The following is an 8,927-nucleotide window of genomic DNA, read 5'->3' as shown; positions in this document are numbered from 1 at the left end:
AGTTGTGTGATCTTGAATCAGTGTCTTCACCTCTATGGGCCTGTTTCCCCTTGGACCCTTCCAGCTGTAGATCTAGATTATACTTGGCAGTCTTGTCTCAAACTGCTCTTCTGTGTATTTTTAGCTATTCCCAAACTAGAAATGCAGTCTTCGGCATCATGTATCGGGAGTGTACTGGTAAATGTTTAACAACTGGCTTTCCTGGAGGAAAAAAGTATGCAGGACACACTTTCAAGTTCAACCTGCATTATTAACATTTTCTCCAAGGCTATCTTAAATCTAGACAATCAACGAAACTACAAATAAACCCTAACTTACAGCACGAGCTGATTTCTGAGGTGTAAATGCTCACACTGAAAATGTAATAAGGAGGCTCTCTTGATCTAATTCAAGCTGACTCCAATACACCCCTTTACCTAAGCCCAATGATGTTCCTCCCACTCCCATAGCAGGGCCTCAGCACAAAGCATCCTGTGTTTGAATTTTCTCTCTCTCTCATTTTATCCTTTTTGAAATCCTCTTTCTTTAGGATACATCAAAAAAGGAATTGAACATTTTATAATTATGATGACCAAGCTTGATCCCAGAAAAGATCAGTAAATCAATAAATAAACAAGTATTTATTAAGCTTCTACTAAGTACCAGGCTCTGTGTTAGTGCTTAGACTGCCAAAAAAGTTTTTGCTCTTAAGGAGTTCAGTCTAATGGGAGAGACTACATGAAGACAACACAATATATGGAGTAGATGGAAGGCAACTTTTGTGGGGAAGGCTCAGGAACAGCTCTTTCTTTAGGGTTCAAGAGGTAGAAAAAGAGCATTCTAAATAGGGGTAGCACATAGTAAAAAGGCATAGAGATGAAAAGTAAGAAAATTTGGGGGCTTAGGGAAAGCTTTTCTGTTGTTCTCTTCCTGCCCCCCCCTTTTTTTTAACCAGGCCTGCTTCAGAACTGCTCAAGAAAAGGTCATCTTGGCCAGAAATCTAAAGAAGTAGGGCGCCAACTACCTCTCTGTCTTGGAAGATGACCATCCAGTAAGGGAAAAAACTGGCAGAGAAAATGATGGGACAGGTCCTGGGAATAACTGGGAAATCCTCCACCACTTACCACATGTGCCAGGGGAGGTAAGGGAGAGTAACCAAGATTTCTTTGCATGGTCTCCAGGACTCAGAGGTGAGTATACTGTGGGTAGGCTGCATTATATGAATTGGATAGTTTTGTCATAAGGGCTGGCTGGACAGATAGAAGGAAGGATACATTCAGTCATTCATTCGACAAGCATGCATTAAGCACCAACTGTGTGCCAGACTTTATGTTAGATAAGAGGGATAAGAACACAAGAGTGAAATCATTTCTCCCTTAAGATGACCATCTAAGAGGGTAGGGGAATGGGATAACATAAATATTTGTAGGTATACACTGAATGCAAAGTAGATACAAAATAATTTAAGGATGATAAAATAACTAAAGATTGCAATACAAATTAAAAATTAAAAATATTCTTCCTTCAAAGCCTAGACCCTTTCTTATGAAGCTTTTTTTTTAATTCCCCAGATTAAAATGACCTCTCTTCTCAAATTTTTTATAATTCTCCCAGTTTATCTATATCTCTTTCTCTGCTTTTATTTTTTATCTCTTTATCTCTTTTGACCTGGGTCTTTGTCTCTCTCTATCTTTGAGGGTTTTTTTAATTTCTCCAGTTTAAAATGAATTCTTTCTCTTCACATTTCTTATAATTCTCTCAATCTCTTTGTCTCTTTCTTTCTCTGTCTCTGCTTTTCTATCTCTCCATTTCTTTTTATCTTTGTCCTTGTGTCTTGTGTTTGAGCTTTTAAAAAAAAATTTTCACCAGCTTAAGTGAATTCTCTCTTCAAATTTCTTATAATTATCCCAATCTCTTTGTCTTTATCTTTCTTTTTCTGCCTCTGTTTCACTGTATCTCTATTTCTTTTTATCTTGGTTTCTGTCTACCTTTCTCTCTGCCTGTCTCTATTTCTGTCCTCCCTTTCTTCCTTCTCTTTCTTTCTTTGTCTTTCTCCCTTTCCTTCCCTCCCCAAGTGCAAATCCAGCCTTAGACATACTTAGAAAGAATACAAATCTGGGTATGTCACTTAACCTCTATTTGTCTGTTTCCTCAGCTATAAAATGGGGATAACCATAGCAACTACCTTCCAAGATTGTTGTGAGGATCAATTGAGATAATATTTGTGAAAAGCATTTAACACAGTGCATAGCACCGTAAGTACTTAATGTTTATCCCTTTCCTTCTCTTCTCTTTCCTCTTTGTCCCCTTAAACTCTACCCTCCATGTCTGGATACATATTATATCCTCTCGCCCACATGCCTTAAGTATCACAAGGACAGAAACTATATCCTTTATATTGTTGTATTCCTCTCAGTGTTGAATGTAGTGTTTTTCACACAATAGGTTTTTCTTTCATTGAAATTATGATCTGGAAAGCCATTTAACTTTGTGCCTAATTGAAAAGCATAAGAACCATATATTTCAATCTGAATGGGACTTTGGTCCCATTTTACAGAAACAAAAACTGAAAGGAGGATCATCCATATAAACAATGAGTGATAGAAGCAGGCTTTGAACTCAGATTCTCAGACTTCAAATCTCTTTCCATTGCATTGTACTGATTTCTAACCTCTGTTCTGATAAAATCTCTCTTGGTCTTGTTATTTGTCACAAATCAGATTATATAACAACTTTTTCCTGAATATGACCAAATGCAACCTGTCACTAATTTCATTCCTATATGGAAAAAATATTGAACAATAGAACCCCTTCCTGTAGCCTTCTTGAAGACAAAGACTGAAGCATCCCAAAATAATCTGAAAATCCCTCCGGCCCAGTGCTGCAGTGGACCTATTAGCCAGCCAGATAATTAACACAGCTGCAGCTCTGTGCTCCCCAGAGAACTTTATTTTTAAAGTTAAAAAAATGTGACAGTCACCCCATAACATATGCTTCATGAGTAATCAGATTGAGCAGGGGATGAGAAAACATTACGGTGAAGTTGGTGGATTTGCTGAATATTAAACTCAACACATGGTAAACTGCACAGAACTCATTCTTTGTAATTGAACACCATATGTCCTGTGGGGAGGAAACAGGAGGGCTTCCTGGGAGAGGAGGTCTCCTGGGTTCTCAGATGTGCTGCTTCCCGACCCCTCTATGCTCTTTGCTACCATTCAGACTCAATCTCCTATTTCTACATGCATATAATAATCTTCTTGAACTAGTCTTCCCACTTCCAACCTCTATCTTTCAAAATATTTTGCACAGACTATCTAAATAATCTCCTTTAACACATAATTCTGATAATGTTGTATCCTGGATCGATAACCTTTCATAGTTCCTTACTGGACACATAGATGGGACATGGATAGAACAGTGAGATTGGAATGAAAAAAATTTTTTTTTTTTTTTTTTTTTATTTAATAGCCTTTAATTTACAGGATATATATACATGGGTAACTTTACAGCATTAACAATTGCCAAACCTCTTGTTCCAATTTTTCACCTCTTACCCCCCCCCCCCCCTAAATGGCAGGATGACCAGTAGATGTTAAATATATTAAAATATAATTTAGATACACAATAAGTATACATGACCACATCATTATTTTGCTGTACAAAAAGAATCAGACTCTGAATTATTGTACAATTAGCTTGTGAAGGAAATCAAAGATGCAGGTGGGCATAAATATAGGGACTGGGAATTCAATGTAATGGTTTTTAGTCATCTCCCAGAGTTCTTTTTCTGGGTATAGCTAGTTCAGTTCATTACTGCTCCATTAGAAATGATTTGGTTGATCTCGTTGCTGAGGATGGCCTGATCCATCAGGACTGGTCATCATCTAGTATTGTTGTTGAAGTATATAATGATCTCTGGTCCTGCTCATTTCACTTAGCATCAGTTCGTGTAAGTCTCTCCAGGCCTTTCTGAAATCATCCTGTTGGTCATTTCTTACAGAACAGTAATATTCCATAATTTTCATATACCACAATTTATTCAGCCATTCTCCAACTGATGGACATCCATTCAGTTTCCAGTTTCTAGCCACTACAAAAGGGCTGCCACAAACATTCGTGCACATACAGGTCCCTTTCCCTTCTTTATAATCTCTTTGGGATATAATCCCAGTAGTAACACTGCTGGATCAAAGGGTATGCACAGTTTGAAAACTTTTTGAGCATAGTTCCAAACTACTCTCCAAAATGGTTGGATTCGTTCACAACTCCACCAACAATGAATCAATGTCCCAGTTTTCCCACATCCCCTCCAACAATCATCATTATTTTTCCTGTCATCTTAGCCAATCTGACAGGTGTGTAGTGTATCTTAGAGTTGTCTTAATTTGCATTTCTCTGATTAATAATGACTTGGAGCATCTTTTCATATGACTAGAAATAGTTTCAATTTCTTCATCTGAGAATTGTCTGTTCATATCCTTTGACCATTTTTCAATTGGAGAATGGCTTGATTTTTATAAATTAGAGTTAATTCTCTATATATTTTGGAAATGAGGCCTTTATCAGAACCTTTGACTGTAAAATTTTTCCCAGTTTATTGCTTCCCTTCTAATCTTGTCTGCATTAGTTTTGTTTGTACAAAACTTTTCAGTTTGAGCATAATCGAAATTTTCTATTTTGTGATCAGTAATGATCTCTAGTTCTGCTTTGGTCATAAAGACCTTCCCCTTCCACAGGTCTGAGAGGTAAACTATCCTATGTTCCTCTAATTTATTAATAATTTCATTCTTTATGCCTAGGTCATGAACCCATTTTGACCTTATCTTGGTGTCGGCGTTAAGTATGGATCAATGCCTAGTTTCTGCCATATTAGTTTCCAATTTTCCAGCAATTTTTATCAAACAGTAAGTTCTTATCCCAAAAGCTGGGATCTTTGGGTTTGTCAAAGACTAGGTTGCTATATTTGTTGACTGTTTTATCCTTGAACCTAATCTATTCCACTGATCAACTAATCTATTCCTTAGCCAATACCAAATAGTTTTGGTAACTGCTGCTCTATAATATAATTTTAGATCTGGTACAGCTAAGCCACCATCATTTGATTTTTTCCCATTAATTCCCTTGAAATTCTTGACCTTTTGTTTTCCATATGAACTTTGTTGTTATTTTTCTAGGTCATTAAAATAGTTTTTGGGAGTCTGATTGGTATAGCGCTAAATAAATAGATTAGTTTAGGTAATGTTGTCATCTTTATTATATTTGCTCGCCTATCCAAGAGCATTTAATATTTTCAATTGGTTAGATCAGACTTAATTTGTGTGAAAAGTGGTCTGTAATTTTGCTCATAAAGTTTCTGATTTTCCCTTGGCAGATAGATTCCTAAATATTTTATATTATCAGTAGTTACTTTAAATGGAATTTCTCTTTGTAACTCTGACTGTTGGATTTTGTTAGTGATATATAAGAATGCTGATGACTTATGTGGGTTTATTTTATAACCAGCAACTTTGCTAAAGTTGTGGATTATTTCTAATAACTTTTAGCAGAATCTCTGGGGTTCTCTAAGTATACCATCATGTCATCAGCAAAGAGTGATAATTTGGCTTCCTCATTGCCTATTCTTATTCCTTTAATCTCTTTCTCAGCTCTTATTGCTATAGCTAGTGTTTCTAATACAATATTAAATAGTAACGGTGATAGTGGGCAACCTTGTTTCACTCCAGATCTTATTGGGAATGGTTGCAGTTTGTCTCCATTACATATGATGCTTACTGATGGTTTTACATAGATGCTGCTGATTATTTTAAGGAAAAGTCCATTTATTCCTATACTCTCAAGTGTTTTTAATAGGAATGGATGTTGGATTTTATCAAATGCTTTTTCTGCATCTATTGAGATGATCATATGGTTTTTGTTAATTTGGTTATTGACATGGCCAATTATATTGATAGTTTCCTAATATTGAACCAGCCCTGCATTCCTGGTATAAATCCTACTTGATCATAGTGTATTATCTTGGAGATGATTTTCTGTAGTCTTTTGCTAATATCTTATTTAAGATTTTAGCATCAATATTCATTAGGGAGATTGGTCTATAATTTTCTTTCTCTGTTTTCAGCCTACCTGGTTTAGGTATCAGTACCATGTCTGTGTCATAGAAGGAATTTGGTAGGACTCCTTCGTTCCCTATTTTATCAAATAATTTATATAGCATTGGGGCCAATTGTTCTTTAAATGTTTGGTAAAATTCACATGTAAATCCATCTGGTCCTGGGGATTTTTTCTTAGGGAGTTGTTTAATTGCCTGTTCTATTTCTTTTTCTGAAATGGGACTATTCAAACAATTTACTTCTTCCTCTATTAGTCTGGAAGTCTGTATTTTTGGAGGTAGTCATCCATTTCACTTAGGTTATCAAATTTATTGGCATAAAGTTGAGCAAAATAACTCCTTATTATTTCTCTAATTTCCTCTTCATTGGTGGAAAGTTCTCCCTTTTCATTTTAAGACTACTAATTTCATTTTCCTCCCTCCTTTTCTAATCAGATTTACCAAAGGCTTATCTATTTTATTGGCTTTTCATAGAACCAACTCTTAGTTTTATTAATTAGCTCAATAGTTTTTTACTTTCAATATTTTTAATTTCTCCTTTTAATTTTAAATTTCCAATTTAGTATTTGATTGGGGGTTTTAATTTGGTCTTTTTAGTTTTTTAGTTGCAAGCCCAATTCATTAATCTTTTCTTTCTCTGTTTTATTCAAGTAAGCCTCTAAGGATATAAAATTCCCTCTTATTACCACTTTGGCTGCATCCCACAAATTTTGGTATGATGTCTCATCATTGTCATTATCTTGAGTGAAATTATTAATTGTATCTATAATTTGCTCTTCACCCAATCATTCTTTAAGATGAGATTGTTTAGTTTCAATTACTTTTTGGTCTATTTCCCCTAATTTTTGTTGAATATAGTTTTATTGCATCATGATCTGAAAAGAAAGCATTTACTATTTCTGCTTTCTTGCATTTAATTTGAGGTCTTTATGTCCTAATATATGGTCAATTTTGAATAGGTTCCATGAACTGCTGAGAAGAAAGTATATTCCTTCTATCTCCATTCAATTTTCTCCAAAGATCCAACATACCTAATTTTTCTAATATTCTGTTTACTTCTTTAATTTCTTTCTTATTTGTTTTGTGGTTTGATTTGTCTAATTCTGAGAGTGCAAGGTTGAGATCTCCTACTATTACAGTTTTGTTGTCTATTTCTTCTTGCAACTCTCTTAACTTCTCCTTTAGGAAGCTGAGTGCCATACCACTTGGTGCATATATGTTTAATATTGATATTGCTTCGTTGTTTATGCTACCCTTTAGCAGGATGTAGTTTCCTTCCTTATCTCTTTAGTTAGATCATTTTTACTTTTGCTTGATCTGAGATAAGGATGGCTACCCTCTTTTTTTGACTTCACCTGAAGCATAATAGATTTTGCTCCAGCCTTTTACCTTTACTCTATATGTATCTCCCTGCTTTAAATGTGTTTCTTGTAAACAACATATTGTAGGTTCTGCCTTTTGATCCAGTCTGCTATCTGCCTTCTCTTTATGGGGAGTTCATCCCATTCACATTTACAGGTTAGAATTACTAAATCTGTATTTCCTGCCATCCTAATAACCCCAGATTGTGCTTTACTTATTCTTGCCTCCCCAACCCTCTTTCCCCTTTTAAACTTATGTACCCTCTTGTATCACGATACTTATCCTCTTTATAATCCCTCCCTCCCCCTTTGAGTCTTTCCCCCTTCCTTCCTTATTACTCTTTTTCTTTTCCCTTTTCCTCTCCCCCGTTTTTAATGAGGCGAGAGAGAATTTTCTCTAAAACAAATGTCAATTATTTTTCCTTTGAGCCAACTCTGATGAGAGTAAGATTCACACAATGTTCCTCCCCCTCTCTAAATTCCCTCAGATATGATAAGTTTCCTTAGCCTCTTTGTGGGATGTGGTTTCCCTCTTTTATCCCTCCTTCCCACCTTATTCTGCCATCATCCCTTTTCCATATCTACTTCTTTTTTTATGTTATATCAGTACTATCAAATTTTACATGTATTTTTTTTGTATATCCACAACAGAAATACAATTCTCAAGAGTTATTTTTACCTTTTTCTGCATCTCTTGAGTTCTATTCTTGGAGATCAAATTTTTTGTTTAGTTCTGGTTTTTTCTTCAGAAACAAATGGAATTCATTTGTTTCATTAAATGTCCATCTTCTTCCCTGGAAGAAAATGCTCAGCTTAGCTGGGTAGTTTATTCTTGGCTGCATCCCAAGTTCTTGTGCCTTTCGAATATCATATTCAGGCCCTTCTTTCCTTTAATGTAGAGGCAGCCAGATCTTGGGTGATCCTTATTGTGGCACCTCAGTATTTAAATGGTTTTTTTTTGGCTGCTTGTAAAATTTTTTCCTTAATCTGATAGTTCTGAAATTTTGCCACAATATTCCTTGGGGTTTTATTTTAGGGTTTCTTTCAGAAGGTGTTCGATGAATTCTTTCAATGCCTATTTTACCTTCTGATTCTATTACATCTGGGCAGTTCTCTTTGATGATTTCTTGTAAAATAGTATCTAGGCTCTTTTTTTCATCATAGTTTTCGGAAGGTCCAATAATCCTCAGATTATCTCTCCTAGATCTATTTTCCAAGTCTGTCATTTTAGCAAGTAGATAATTCATGGTTTTTCCAGTTTGTCATTTTTTGGTTTTGCTTGACTGATTCTTGCTGTCTCAATGCATCATTAGTTTCAATTTGTTCAGTTCTAATTTTTAAAGAATTATTTTCTTCATTAGCTTTTTTTACTTCTTTCTGTATATGTCCAATTGAGTTTTTGAATGTATTGTTTTGGTCTGTGGAATTTTTTTCCATTTCACTAATTTTTTTTTTTAGTGAATTATTTTCTTTTT

This window comes from Sarcophilus harrisii, chromosome 1 (genome assembly GCF_902635505.1).
Source record: "Sarcophilus harrisii chromosome 1, mSarHar1.11, whole genome shotgun sequence".
NCBI classification, from domain to species: Eukaryota; Metazoa; Chordata; class Mammalia; order Dasyuromorphia; family Dasyuridae; genus Sarcophilus; species Sarcophilus harrisii.
This window is presented reverse-complemented; position numbering follows the sequence as displayed.